At 38.2% G+C, this 15987-nt stretch overlaps 1 non-coding gene across 1 annotated transcript; it reads left to right on the top strand.

Annotated features, from left to right (window-relative positions):
• Positions 1–1938: 1938 nt before the first annotated feature.
• Positions 1939–2042, top strand: LOC112804217 (small nucleolar RNA R71). Its single transcript, XR_003202834.1, has one exon. It is a non-coding gene; the product is annotated as a small nucleolar RNA R71 (small nucleolar RNA).
• Positions 2043–15987: the final 13945 nt, after the last annotated feature.

Raw genomic sequence — 15987 nt, 5'->3', positions numbered from 1 at the left:
GCCAGATGCTTCTTACTGGCGTTGAACGCCAGTATGTCCTCCCTCGAGGGTGTGATTTTTCTTCTTCTGTTTTTGATTCTATTTTTAATTTTTATATTTTTTTCGTGACTCCACATGATCATGTACCTAATAAAACACAAAATAACAATCAAATAAAATTAAAATTAGATAAATAAAAATTGGGTTGCCTCCTAATAAGCGCTTCTTTTAATGTCACTAGCTTGACAGTGGGCTCTCATGGAGCCACAAAGGTGATCAGGTCAATGTTGTATAGTCCCAACACCAAACTTAGAGTTTGGATATGGGGTCTTAACACCAAACTTAGTGTTTGGTTGTAGCCTCCCAACACCAAACTTAGAGTTTAACTGTGGGGGCTCTGTTTGACTCTGTACTGAGAGAAGCTCTTCATGCTTACTCTCTTTTGTCACAGAGGGATGGCCATGTGCCTTAAACACAAGGTAGTCCCCATTCAATTGAAGAACTAATTCACCTCTGTTGACATCTATCACAACTCCTGCTGTGGCTAGGAAAGGTCTTCCAAGGATGATGCACTCATCCTCTTCCTTCCTAGTGTCTAAGATTATGAAATCAGTAGGAATGTAAAGGCCTTCAACCTTTACTAACACGTCCTCTACTACTCCATAAGCTTGTCTTAATGACTTATCTGCCAATTGTAATGAGAACAAGGCAGGTTGTACCTCAATGATCCCCAGCTTCTCCATTACAGAGAGTGGCATAAGATTTATCCCTGACCCCAGATCACATAGAGATTTTTCAAAGGTCATGGTGCCTATGGTACAAGGTATTAAGAACTTGCTAGGATCTTGTCTCTTTTGAGGTAAAATTTGCTGAATCCAGGTATCTAGTTCACTAATGAGCAAGGGAGGTTCACTTTCTCAAGTCTCATTACCAAACAACTTGGCATTCAGCTTCATGATAGCTCCTAAATATTGAGCAACTTGCTCTCCAGTCACATCTTCATCCTCTTCAGAGGAGAAATAGTCTTCAGAGCTCATGAATGGCAGAAGAAGATTTAATGGAATCTCTATGGTCTCTATATGAGCCTCAGATTCTTTTGGATCCTTAATAGGAAACTCCTTCTTGCTTGAGAGATGTCCCAGGAGGTCCTCCTCACTAGGATTTTCGTCCTTCTCCTCCCTTTTGCATTCGGCCATATTGATTACATCAATGGCCTTGCACTCTCCTTTTGGATTCTCTTCTGTATTGCTTGGGAGAATACTGGGAGGAGTTTCAATGACTTTCTTACTCAGCTGGCCCACTTATGCCTCCAAATTTCTGATGGAGGATCTTGTTTCACTCATGAAACTGAAAGTGGCTTTTGACAGATCAGAGACTAGATTGGCTAAATTAGAAGTGCTTTGTTCAGAATTCTCTGTCTGTTGCTGAGAAGATGATGGAAAAGGCTTGTTATTGCTTAGCCTATTGCGTCCACCATTGTTAAAGCCTTGTTGAGGCTTTTGTTGATCCTTCCATGAGAAATTTGGATGATTTCTCCATGATGAGTTATAGGTGTTTCCATAAGGTTCACCCATGTAATTTACCTCTGCTATTGCAGGATTTTCAAGATCATAAGCTTCTTCAGAAGCTGCCTCTTTAGTACTGTTGGATGCATTTTGCCATCCATTCAGACTTTGAGAAATCATGTTAACTTGCTGAGTCAACACTTTGTTCTGAGCCAATATGGCATTCAGAGCATCAATTTCAAGAACTCCCTTCCTCTGAGGCATCCCATTATTCACGGAATTCCTCTCAGAAGTGTACATGAATTGGTTATTTGCAACCATGTCAATGAGTTCTTGAGCTTCTGCAGGTATTTTCTTTAGGTGAATGGATCCACCTGCAGAATGGTCCAATGACATTTTCGAAAAATCAGATAGACCATAATAGAATATATCTAATATGGTCCATTCTGAAAACATGTCAGATGGACACCTTTTGGTCAACTGCTTGTATCTTTCCCAAGGTTCATAGAGGGATTCACCATCTTTTTGTTTAAAGGTCTGAATATCCACTCTAAGCTTGCTCAGCTTTTGAGGAGGAAAGAATTTATCCAAGAAGGCTGTGACCAGCTTATCCCAGGAGTCCAGGCTATCCTTAGGTTGTGAATCCAACCATATTCTAGCTCTATCTCTTACAACAAAAGGGAAAAGCATGAGCCTGTAGACTTCAGGATCTACTCCATTCGTCTTAACAGTCTCACAAATCTGCAAGAACTCAGTTAAAAACTGGTAAGGATCTTCAGATGGAAGTCCATAAAACTTGCAGTTCTGTTGCATTAAAGCAACTAGTTGAGGCTTAAGCTCAAAATTGTTGGCTCCAATGGCAGGAATGGAGATGCTTCTTCCATCAAATTTGGACGTTGGTTTTGTGAAGTCACCAAGCATTCTTCTTGCATTATTGTTGTTGGGTTCGGCTGCCATCTCCTTCTCTTGTTCAAAAATTTCTGAAAGGTTGTTTCTGGATTGTTTAGCTTCTCTTAGTTTCCTCTTCAGAGTCCTTTCAGGTTCTGGATCAATTTCAATAAGAGTACCTTTTTCCTTGTTCCTGCTCATATGAAAGAGAAGAAAACAAGAAAAGAAGAGGAATCCTCTATGTCACAGTATAGAGATTCCTTTATGTTAGTAAAAGAAGAAGAGAATAAAAGAAGGAAGAGTGAAGAATCCAAACACAGGGGGAGGAGTGAGTTCGGATTTTTGGATGAAGAGAGGTGAAGAGAAGTGTCAGTAAATAAATAATTAAATAGAGTGAGAAAAGAGAGGGAGAATTCGAAAATTAATTTTTGAAAAGGAGTTAGTGATTTTAAAAATTAAAGATAAGATATGATTAAAATTAAAATTTAAAACAATTAAAAAGAATTTTTGAAAAAGAGAGAGGTATTTTTAAAAATTAGAAAGGAAAAAGTAGTTAGGTAGTTTTGAAAAAGATAAGAAACAAACAAAAAGTTAATTAGTTAGTTGAAAAAGATATTAAAATCAAATTTGAAAAGATAAGAAGATAAGATAAGATAGATTTAATTTTTAAAATTAATTACTTAACTAACAAGAAATTAACAAGAAAGTGACAAACTTAAAATTTTTGAATCAATCACATTAATTGTTAGTGTAATTTCGAAAATTAGATATAAAGATAAGAAAAAGATTTTGAAAATATTTTGAAAAAGATTTTTGAAATTTTTGAAAAATAGAAAAAATGAAAAAGATATAATTTTTGAAAAAAATTTTGAAAAGATAAGATTTTTAAAATTGAAAATTTGACTTGACTTGTAAGAAACAACTAATTTTAAAAATTTTTGACCAAGTCAACCCAAAATTTCGAAAATTTGGAGAGAAAAAAGGAAAAGATATATTTTTGATTTTTGAATTTTTAATTATGAGAGAGAAAAACACAAACATGACCCAAAACATGAAAATTTTGGATCAAAATACAAGATGCATGCAAGAACACTATGAATGTCAAGATGAACACCAAGAACACTTTGAAGATCATGATGAACATCAAGAACATAATTTTGAAAAATTTTTGATGCAAAGGAAACATGCAAGACACCAAACTTAGAAATCTTTAATGCATGGACTCTAACAAACAAAAAATGCATATGAAAAACAACAAATAACACAAAATAAGAAAACATCAAGATCAAACAAGAAGACTTGTCAAAAACAACTTGAAGATCATGAAGAACACCATGAATGCATGAATTTTCGAAAAATGAAAGAAAAAATTTTAAAAGTATGCAATTGACACCAAACTTAAAAATTGACTCAAGACCCAAACAAGAAACACAAAATATTTTTTTATTTTTATGATTTTATTAATTTTTTTTGGATTTTTATTAATTTTTTTTCGAAAATGTTTTTGAAAAAAAACGAAAAAGAAAAGAAAAATTTTGAAAAAGATTTTTGAAAAGTTTTTGAAAAGAAAATTACCTAATCTGAGCAACAAGATGAACCGTCAGTTGTCCATACTCGAACAATCCCCGGCAACGGCGCCAAAAACTTGGTGGACGAAATTGTGATCACATCAATATAGTATTCTTTGTTATTGTATGGAATCATTATTGTGGCTCTTTTCTATGTGTAGACACAACTCCGTTCAACTTAACCAGCAAGTGTACTGGGTCATCCAAGTAATACCTTACGTGAGTAAGGGTCGATCCCACAGAGATTGTTGGTATGAAGCAAGCTATGGTCATCTTGTAAATCTCAGTCAGGCAGATAGTAATTGATTATTGGGTTTTCGAAAATAATAAATAATAAGCAGGAAATAAAGATAAAGTTACTCATGTATTTCCATGGTGGGAATTTCAGATAGGTGTATGGAGATGCTGTGCTCCTTTTGAATCTCTGCTTTCCTACTGCTTTCATCCAATCCTTCATACTCCTTTCCATGGCAAGCTGTATGTAGGGCATCATCATTGTCAATGGCTACATCCCATCCTCTCAATGAAAATGGTCCAAATGCTCTGTCACAGCACGGCTAATCATCTGTCGGTTCTCAATCAGGTTGGAATAGAATCCCTTGATTCTTTTGCGTCTGTCACTAACGCCCAGCCTTCAGGAGTTTGAAGCTCGTCACAGTCATTCAATCCCGGAATCCTACTCGGAATACCACAGACAAGGTTAGACTTTCCGGATTCCTATGAATGCCGACATCAATTCTAGCTTATACCACGAAGATTCTGTTTAAGGAATCCAAGAGATATGCGCCCGGCCTAAGGTAGAACGGAAGTGGTTGTCAGTCACACGCGTTCATAGGTGAGAATGATGATGAGTGTCACAGATCATCACATTCATCAAGTTGAAGTGCAACGAATATCTTAGAATAGGAATAAAGAGAATTGAATAGAAAATAATAGTAATTGTATTGAAAATTGAGGTACAGCAGAGCTCCACACCCTTAATCTATGGTGTGTAGAAACTCCACCGTTGAAAATACATAAGTGAAAGGTTCAGGCATGGCCGAATGGCCAGCCCCCATGGTCTAAGAACTAAACGTCCAAAGATTCTTCAATACACTAGTAAAAAGTTCTATTTATAATAAATTAGCTACTAGGGTTTACAGAAGTAAGTAATTGATGCATAAATCCACTTCCGGGGCCCACTTAGTGTATGTTTGGGATGAGCTTGATCTATCCACGAGCTGAGGCTTCTCTTGGAGTTGAACGCCAAGTTGTAACGTGTTTTGGGCGTTCAACTCCGGGTCGTGACGTGTTTCTGGCGTTTGACTCCAAATAGCAACATGGAGCTGGCGTTGAGCGCCAGTTTACGTCATCAATTCCCGAATAAAGTATGGACTATTATATATTGCTGGAAAGCTCTAGATGTCTACTTTCCAACGGCGTTGAGAGCGCGCCATTTAGAGTTTTGTAGCTCCAAAAAATCCATTTCGAATGCAGGGAGGTCAGATTCCAACAGCATCAGTAGTCCTTTGTCAGCCTCCTATCAGAGTTTTGCTCAAGTCCCTCAATTTCAGCCAGAATTTACCTGAAATCACAGAAAAATACACAAATTCATAGTAAAGTCCAGAAATGTGAATTTAACATAAAAACTAATGAAAACATCCCTAAAAGTAGCTTGAACTTACTAAAAACTAACTAAAAACAATGCCAAAAAGCGTATAAATTATCCGCTCATCACCGACGCGCCACTGACCACTGCCGTTTCACCGCGCCGAGGGTCCTCTTCCTCTTCCTGCTAGGTCTGCCGCTGTCAAGGATGAAGGGAGGAGGAAATGGCGTCGCGAGTCGGGGTTGATCCTTTTACGGCCGTTGGATCTGACCGGAGAAAGGAGCTGCACCTCTGTGATTTTGGCCGCCGGGAGTGGTTGTGGCTGTCGGTACCACACCGGAGCTACTGCCATTCACCGCTGCTGATGTCCGTCGCCGTTGCTGGTGATGGTTAGTTGAACCGCGGTCAGGAGAGGGTTCAGATCCGCCGCTGCCGGGGTTCTGAGGCCACCGGAACCACCGCCGGAGCTTCTGGCTACATCTGCCATTGCCGGAAAAGTTGCCGGTAAGGGTTTCATTTGAGGTTTCTACGTTTTTAGTTTTTGAGATGGTTTTGATGCTGTACGGTTCTTCCAGTTGATCCGCCAGAGCTTCTGGCCACCGCCGGAGCTGTTGCCGGGCCGGTTCGAACTCGCAGTTGCCTCATTGTGATGTTTCAATAATAAATTATGTTTCAAATGATCTCGCGTTAGTATTCTGTTGTGTTTGGTTAATGAATACGAGTTTTGATAACGTGGGGTAGAGTTCTGATTATTGTATGTTACGATTAGTGTTGCTATGGTTATTGCGAACGTGACTGGGAGCTGAGGTTTTGGCTGCCGGAATTGTGATTGTGGATTTCGGGTCGAGGCAGAAAGGACTTTGTGACGCGTTTGAGTAATGGATTTGTGTTTTGAGGTAGGAGCGCTTTCTGAAAACTATAGTTTATTATTGGAATTATTACATATGGATACTGATATGAGATAATGTATTTGGTGATTGTATAATCCTTATGTGTTGTTGATTGTCCTGGATGAATGTAACTATTATTTGGTTTTGATGAATGGATTGTTGTGTGGATTTGTAAAATGAAATGCTTTTGGAGTTGATTCTTTTGAAGCTTTGATATCTGAGTTTAATCCGTTGAGGATTGATTTGAATTGAGTTAATTATTTTGATGATATGAAAAGTCGAATGCACTTTTGAATTCAGCCTGGTTTACTTTAATTGACTTGGTTTTGGTCAAATGATTCATTGCTGAACCGATTCTTTAAAGTTTTGGAAATGAGTTAAATCGATTGATATTGAGTTGATTTTGAAATGGTATCCTTAAGATACGCCACTGAGGCGATTGTTGGATTTAGCTTGCTTTGAATTGATTTCTGGTTTTGTGTTGTTGAAAAGGAATGAGGAATGGTTTAGTTGGGACCCGAACCGGGTGGCAAAAGTCCAAGTTTTAGGGGAGGTGCTGCCGAAATTTCTATAAAATCTTAGTCTTGTTTGAAAGGTTATTTAAAAAGGGTTGGATTGAGAAATTTTATTATTTGATTTATTAAGAGGATATTTATGTTTTCAAGCTTAATTTATTTAATGAACCTTGTTCGTTGAGTTCGGCTTATTTAGAACTGAACTATTTTTATCGTTTGAATCACTGAAGGGAAGAATAAAGCTCTAATATTGATTTCAATATAAAAAGGAGTTTTTAGTGATTTTTAAAGCAACCTAGACTTTTGATTGAGTAATCAAGTTTGAGGCATTTTGGAAGAGTTGGAAAAATGGGTTCCAAAAAAAAATCTGAAAGCGGGTTGGAACTTGTGATTTTGTATGGATCGGTTTCATAATAAATTCAGTTTTATTTACTTGAACCGAGAATCCATGATTTTAAGAGTTTCAATGAATTTTAAGGAATTGATATAAGTTGATCTTCCCTAAAGACTTGGGACTCTGCCGAAAAAACTTTTGTTATAAAATCCCATTGTTGGATGGGTGATTTTGAATACTTTGAAATAAATCCTTAACTTTCCATGGTTTTGAAAGTTTTGGAAAGAGAATGTCGAGAGTGGCTTTGTTTTAAAAATGGAACTCACTTTGAGTAAATTTGGCTTATGAGCCTGAGATGATTTGAGAAATGAGATCTTTAAAGCCAAGGCTGAAAAGAGTTGAAATTTGATTTCAAAGCGAAATGGCTTGAGAAAAGTGATTTATGGCTTAAATGCCGATTTTATGAATTTGATGATGTTGAATGATGGAAGTGCTGTTTTGTTTTGGGCCGGAATGGCTATGTATGATTATGAATATTGATTGGTTCTGGATTGAACGTGAGCCGAAATGGCTGTGTATGATATTGATTTATGGCTGATTGCCGAATGAGTTATGGGCCGTATGGCTGACTATGAATTATGAATTTAAGCCGAATGGATGAGATGGATGTTGATCCATGGCTGGGATTGAATGAATCTATGCTTGAGATACCTGGGTAGTAGCAAGGGTTGTGGTTCGTCCCACTTGCTCCAGGTCAGAGACTGTGACGCCTGGGTAGTAGCGGTAGTAGTGGTGATTCCACTCGCTCCAGGTTGAGCTTTTAAACACCCGCCTGGGTAGTAGCCGCAGTAGTGGTTATTCCACTGGCTCTGGGTTGAGCGGGTAGTAGCAATGGGGTTGTAGCTCCGCGATGGGTGTTTCTGTCCATGGTTAGCTACCAGGACGTGTCGGGTTGGCTATATAACCGACAGATGATATCATCAGCCACTAGGACAGGCATGCATCATATGCATCTATGTGACATTGTTTGGGTATGCATATTGTACGTGGGTTGCCTTTGTGATTAACTGCTAATTGTTCTACTTGCTGTAACTGTTTGTTTGTGCTTGAACTTCCTATCTGTGTTTGCATCTGGGACTCTGTTGGAATGTGGTGATTGGTTGATGGTTGGATTGTTTGGGTCTAGGGCCGTGGTTGGAATGAGATGGACCGATGGTTGATTTTGGTTTTGTGTTTCTGGTTTGGAAAAGTATGAAATGCTATTTTGGTTCAGCATAGATAAACCTTTTGAAAGGCTTTTGAATGTTGTTTTAAATGAACAGTTTTCTCTTTCAGAAAAGGATTTCATATTTATCTTTTATTGTAAACCGTTGTTTTTGAAAAGAGGCATAAGTCGGTTATTAATCACTGGTACGGTTTATCTTCATGTATCCTATTATAGTAATTCCCAAAAACCCCCTACTGAGAACCCTTTCGAGGATGATGTTCTCACCCCCTATATTTTTCCCCTTTCAGGATATGGGTGCTGAAGTCACGAAGAGTTTATTTATTTGTTGATGAGATGTTCTGTATTGCTTCAGATTATTTTTTTTGTACCCTCGCCTTTATCTTGATTTATTCTGTAAGAGGGATAGGAATTGTATTGGATAATGTTTGTAATATTATTTATATACATGTATGTATATATATTTATGGATGTACTCTTTATGAGTTTTTGTAAGTTGTATGGTATGTATGGATGTACGCGGTATAGCAAAAGTATTCTTGGGAGCGGTATTGCGGTTTAAAGTTTTAAATAGGCTCATATTTTAGTATTAAATAGTATAAGTGTCGTCGTAATGTCCGAGTTATTAGAGTTGCGCAGCCAGAAGCGTGAACTTTGGTAGTTAGTGTGTTACATTATGGTATCAGAGCAGTCCTTCCTGTAGAGCCTGAGGAATGGACCGACTATGCTTCAATTGCATACGCTGAGCTTTTGTCATGTATTAGGTCTTGTCGAATGACGAGAATTAGAGCTTTATGCACATGACGATCTATTGATTAACGCTGTTAGTCTTGCATTGCATGATTCTTGGTATTAAGTTTGGCCGGCTTAATACTAGTGAATTTTGTATATGAAAGCACTAATGGGTTATCATAGATGATATACAAGTTTTGAGTAAAGCGAATCGCGGATTTTGGGAACGTTAGAAACTATTTCTCGAGGCTATTCAGTTGTGTATCTTGGACTTTGTTCGAGTCGACCCGTTCTTTCATATCCTAACTTGTAGTTCTTGTTTGCTACTCCTCTTGAAAAGTAATTTGATGTTTCCACTCTGTTTTTCTATTCATATGCATTCTTGTTTGATCTTAAGTGCATATGCTTGTTTAAAATCCTTGTTGCATCTATCTTCCTCTGTTTGAATTCTTCTTGATTCATGTATTCTTTGATATGGCTTTGAACTTGTCCTAATGCGGTGTGCATTTTAACTCCGGGATTCCGAGTCCATTATTAGAGAAATTGTTGATTCAGTTTTTCTCTTATTTGATAGTGAGCACAGCCAATTTTGAGATTTTATGAAAATTGCTGTTGAATAGATATATATATATATACTTGTCTATACATGAAACTTTGAAGATTACTCATACCGCTTAGCAACTATCTATTTCCAATACCTCGCTTGTGTTTTTACTGGTTTATGGAACTGCATTTACCTTAAATTACATTTGACTTTCTAGTAATTTTACTATAGTTCCAATGCACATCTTCATTTGATTATGTATTTGGATATTTTTCAAAAATTTGGAAAGGAAAGCTTTTACACTTTCATCCCGGTTGAGTTTCGTTTGATAAACCTTACTTAATTCATTTTGATGTGAGTTTGATTTAGCATACTACATGGTTTATGCCATTGTTGTTCTTTTGAAACTGTTGGGCTCATAGCTTTCTTCCTATGAGCGGACTAAATTCTCTATTAAACCTTTCATCACTATGAATGTCATACTTGACCATGTTTTTAACTAATCTCTTACATCTTATGAACATTACCATTGATCTTGGTTTTTCCTCTCCTGTAGATCTCATTCTTATATGAGTCAATTTGATTCATTTCAAAATTAGTGTATCGTTTATCCTCTTATTGTCTCTACAAGAGTTTTTAGTCAAAGATTTATCCTTGAGGAATTACTAACAATTGAGTTGTCTTTTCCTATGACTTTTCTATTCTTTTGGATCATTTGAAAGCTTGTTTGATGACTCATGCCTAGTGAATCTTGTTTGAACTACTTTGGTCTAAGATCCTTTCTTGTATGGCTTGACTCTTTTAAGGTACATTCTAATTTTCTTGAATACCCCTTTAAGATGGTGATTTCAAGAACACTTGTGAGTCTTGTTTTGAACTTTTAAAAAAAAAGTTTTGAATTCTCTTTGAAGGAGTATTAAACGGAATTTATTTTCTATTGCTTGATTGAGATTGAAACCATTGTTCAATTTTGACGAAGTTAATTTAAAGTTGGCATGCGCTATTTTAAATGAGGTTTTGGAAATGCTTCCTTGTTTAGTGGAAACCGGTTCGTATGTAATGCACCACTTGTTTCCTTTACCAATTTATAAGCAAACTTCTACCTCGGATTTTCCTTTTAAATAGAGTTTAACTTTCTCTTTTGTCCTTGCTATAAATGTTATACACGCTTGTTTGAATATGGACTTTGATAATTTATGAACAAGCATTTGATTTTTCTTCCGGGTCTTCTGAACTACTTTTGGTTAACATTGTGCGCCTGACTATCTTTCTGAAATATTTGAGGAAATATTTCTGCTCTTAACCAAACTTGTGTACAGTTTGTTTTTAAAAATTCTACGTGATCTGTTTCGACATGAAATTGTATTACAGCAAAGCCACATTTATGCTTTTGTTACTCCATTGAAGAATGTTTATTACTTGACTTTCTTCTAAACTGCGAAGTGATTTTTCCGCAAGTTTTCGATTCTTTTATGAACAATGTGTTCGGGAGTATTTTTAATCGTGCTCTTGAGTTCTATGAGTTTTGTCTTGGGTCTGGAATATTCTTTTCTGTAGACCTCATACTTCTTCGACTCAGCTTGAATTTGTTTCAAAATAATGCAATAATTTTCTTCTTATTGATCCTATTGGATTTCTTTGATCCAAGGTTGTCTTCAAAGTTGTTGGTACGCGAAATTGTGAACAATACTTTTCACAACTCTCATAATCCCCGGTCATGAACCCAAAAAACTTGGTGTTCAATACCATGGCATTACACAACTTCGCACAACTAACCAGCAAGTGCACTGGGTCGTCCAAGTAATAAACCTTACGCGAGTAAGGGTCGATCCCACGGAGATTGTTAGTATGAAGCAAGCTATGGTCATCTTGTAAATCTTAGTCAGGCAAACTCAAATGGATATGGTGATGAACGAAAATAAACAACAAGGTAAAGATAGAGATACTTATGTAATTCATTGGTAGGAACTTCAGATAAGCGCATGAAGATGCCTTCCCTTCCGTCTCTCTGCTTTCCTATTGTCTTCATCCAATCCTTCTTACTCCTTTCCATGGCAAGCTTATTCAAGGGTTTCACCGTTGTCAGTGGCTACCTCCCATCCTCTCAGTGAAAACGTTTGCCTATGCTCTGTCACAGCATGGGGTAATCATCTGTCGGTTCTCGGTCAGGCCGGAATAGAATCCATCGATTCTTTTGCGTTTGTCACTAACGCCCCGCCTGCTAGGAGTTTGAAGCACGTCACAGTCATTCAATCATTGAATCCTACTCAGAATACCATAGACAAGTTTAAACCTTCCGGATTCTCTTGAATGCCGCCATCAGTTCTCGCCTATACCACGAAGATTCCAATTAAAGAATCCAAGAGATATTCACCCAATCGAAGATAGAACGGAGGTGGTTGTTAGTCACACGTTCATAAGTGAGAATGATGATGAGTGTCACGGATCATCACATTCATCAAGTTGAAGAACAAGTGATATCTTAGAACAAGAACAAGCGGAATTGAATGGAAGAACAATAGTAATTGCATTAACACTCGAGGTACAGCAGAGCTCCACACCTTAATCTATGGTGTGTAGAAGCTCCACCGTTGAAAATACATAAGAACAAGGTCTAGGCATGGCCGAATGGCCAGCCTCCCAATGATCTAAGAACTAGATGTCCAAAGATGATCTAGAGATCTAAAGTGATCAAAAGATCCAAAGATGAAAATACAATAGTAAAAGGTCCTACTTATAGAAAACTAGTAGCCTAAGGTTTACAGAAATGAGTAAATGACATAAAAATCCACTTCCGGGCCCACTTGGTGTGTGCTTGGGCTGAGCAATGAAGCATTTTCGTGTAGAGACTCCTCTTGGAGTTAAACGCCAGCTTTTATGCCAGTTTGGGCGTTTAACTCCCATTTGGGTGCCAGTTCCAGCGTTTAACGCTGGGATTTCTGAGGGTGACTTTGAACGCCGGTTTGGGCCATCAAATCTTGAGCAAAGTATGAACTATCATATATTGCTGGAAAGCCCAGGATGTCTACTTTCCAACGCCGTTAAAAGCGCGCCAATTGGACTTCTGTAGCTCCAGAAAATCCACTTCGAGTGCAAGGAGGTCAGAATCCAATAGCATCTGCAGTCCTTTTTAGTCTCTGAATCAGATATTTGCTCAGGTCCCTCAATTTCAGCCAGAAAATACCTGAAATCACAGAAAAACACACAAACTCATAGTAAAGTCCAGAAAAGTGAATTTTAACTAAAAACTAATAAAAATATACTAAAAACTAACTAAATCATACTAAAAACATACTAAAAACAATGCCAAAAAGCGTATAAATTATCCGCTCATCACAACACCAAACTTAAATTGTTGCTTGTCCTCAAGCAACTAAAAATCAAATAAGATAAAAAGAATAGAATATGCAATGAATTCCAAAAACATCTATGAAGATCAGTATTAATTAGATGAGCGGGGCTTTTAGCTTTTTGCCTCTGAATAGTTTTGGCATCTCACTCTATCCTTTGAAATTCAGAATGATTGGCTTCTTTAGGAACTTAGAATCCAGATAGTGTTAATGATTCTCCTAGTAAAGTATGATGATTCTTGAACATAGCTACTTATTGAGTCTTGGCTGTGGCCCAAAGCACTCTGTCTTCCAGTATTACCACCGGATACATACATGCCACAGACACATAATTGGGTGAACCTTTTCAGATTGTGACTCAGCTTTGCTAGAGTCCCCAACTAGAGGTGTCCAGGGTTCTTAAGCACACTCTTTTTGCCTTGGATCACAACTTTATTTCTCTTTTTCTTTTTCTCTTTTCTTTTTTTTTCTTTCTCTCTTTTTTTTTGATTTTTTTTTCATTGCTTTTTCTTGCTTCAAGAATCATTTTTATGATTTTTCAGATCCTCAGTAACATGTCTCCTTTTTCATCATTCTTTCAAGAGCCAACATTCATGAACCACAAATTCAAGATACATATGCACTGTTTAAGCATACATTCAGAAAACAAAAATATTGCCACCACATCACAATAATTAAACTGTTATAAAATTCAAAATTCATGCAATTCTTTCTTTTTCAATTTAAGCACGTTTTTATTCAAGAAAGGTGATGGATTCATAGGACATTCATAACTTTTAGGCATAGACACTAAGACACTAATGATCACAAGACACAAACATAGATAAACATAAGCATTATATTCGAAAAACAGAAGAATAAAGAACAAGGAAATCAAGGAACGGGTCCACCTTAGTGATGGCGGCTCTTTCTTCCTCTTGAAGATCCTATGGAGTGCTTGAGCTCCTCAATGTCTCTTCCTTGTCTTTGTTGCTCCTCCCTCATGATTCTTTGATCTTCTCTAATTTCATGGAGGATGATGGAGTGTTCTTGATGCTCCACCCTTAGTTGTCCCATGTTGGAACTCAATTCTCCTAGGGAGGTGTTTAGTTGCTCCCAATAGTTTTGTGGAGGAAAGTGCATCCCTTGAGGTATCTCAGGGATTTTATGAGGAGGAATTTCCTCATGCTTGCTCCATCCTTTTCTTAGTGATGGGCTTGAGGTCATGCCTTCTCAGTTGAACTGGCTTCCCTCTTGAGTTTCTCTTCCATTGAGCGCCCTCTTCACAAATGTTTATGAGGACTTGGTCCAACCTTTGATCAAAGTTAACCCTTTTTGAGTTTGAAGGGGATCTCGGGGATCACCTTCTTCAAGGCCACAACTTCATAGAAGTGGTCTTGATGCACCCTTGAGATGAATCTTTCCATCTCCCATGACTCGGAGGTGGAAGCCTTTGCCTTCCCTTTCCTCTTTCTAGAGGGTTCTCCGGCCTTGGATGCCATAAATGGTTATGGAAAAACAAAAAGCAATGCTTTTACCACACCAAACTTAAACGGTTTGCTCGTCCTCGAGCAAAAGAAGAAAGAAGAGAGTAGAAGAAGAAGAAAAGAGGAAGAAGGGAATGGCTTTGTGTTCGGCCAAAAGGGGAGAGAAATGGTGTTTAGGATGTGGGAAAATGAAGGAGTGAAGGAGGGTTTATATAGGAGAGGGGAGGGTAGGGTTCGGCCATTTGAGGGTGGGTTTGGGTGGGAAAGTGGTTTGAATTTGAATGGTGAGGTAGGTGGGGTTTTATGAAGGATGGATGTGAGTGGTGAAGAGAAAGATGGGATTTGATAGGTGAGGGGTTTTTGGGGAAGAGGTGTTGAGGTGATTGGTGAATGGGTGAAGAAGAGAGAGAGTGGTAGGGTAGGTGGGGATCCTGTGGGGTCCACAGATCCTGAGGTGTCAAGGAAAAGTCATTCTTGCACCAAATGGCAAGCAAAATCACGTTTTGTGCCATTTCTGGCGTTAAACGCCGGGCTGGTGCCCATTTCTGGCGTTTAACGCCAGCTTCTTGCCCATTTCTGGCGTTTAACGCCAGTCTGGTGCCCCTTTCTGGCGTTAAACGCCCAGAATGGTGCCAGACTGGGCGTTAAACGCCCAACAGCTAACCTCACTGGCGTTTAAACGCCAGTGGGTGCGTCCTCCAGGGTGTGCTGTTTTTCTTCCTGTTTTTCATTCTGTTTTTGCTTTTTTCATTGATTTTGTGACTTCTTATGATCATCAACCTACAAAAAATATAAAATAACAAAATAAAATAGATAAAATATAACATTGGGTTGCCTCCCAACAAGCGCTTCTTTAATGTCATTAGCTTGACAGAGGACTCTCATGGAGCCTCAGAAATGCTCAGGGCTATGTTGGAACCTCCCAACACCAAACTTAGAGTTTGAATGTGGGGGTTCAACACCAAACTAAGAGTTTGGTTGTGGCCTCCCAACACCAAACTTAGAGTTTGACTGTGGGGGCTCTGTTTGGCTCTGTTTTGAGAGAAGCTCTTCATGCTTCCTCTCCATGATGACAGAGGGATATCCTTGGGCCTTAAACACCAAGGATTCTTCATTCACTTGAATGATCAACTCTCCTCTATCAACATCAATCACAGCCTTTGCAGTGGCTAGGAAGGGCCTGCCAAGGATGATGGACTCATCCATGCACTTCCCAGTCTCTAGGACTATGAAATCAGTAGGGATGTAATGGTCTTCAACTTTAACCAGAACATCCTCTACAAGTCCATGGGCTTGTTTTCTTGAATTGTCTGCCATCTCTAGTGAGATTTTTGCAGCTTGCACCTCAGAGATCCCTAACTTCTCCATTACAGAGAGGGGCATGAGGTTTACACTTGACCCTA

Source organism: Arachis hypogaea, chromosome 5 (genome assembly GCF_003086295.3).
Source record: "Arachis hypogaea cultivar Tifrunner chromosome 5, arahy.Tifrunner.gnm2.J5K5, whole genome shotgun sequence".
Taxonomy (NCBI): Eukaryota; Viridiplantae; Streptophyta; class Magnoliopsida; order Fabales; family Fabaceae; genus Arachis; species Arachis hypogaea.
Note: the sequence above shows the minus strand (reverse complement) of the source record. Positions and strands in the feature narration are given on the sequence as shown.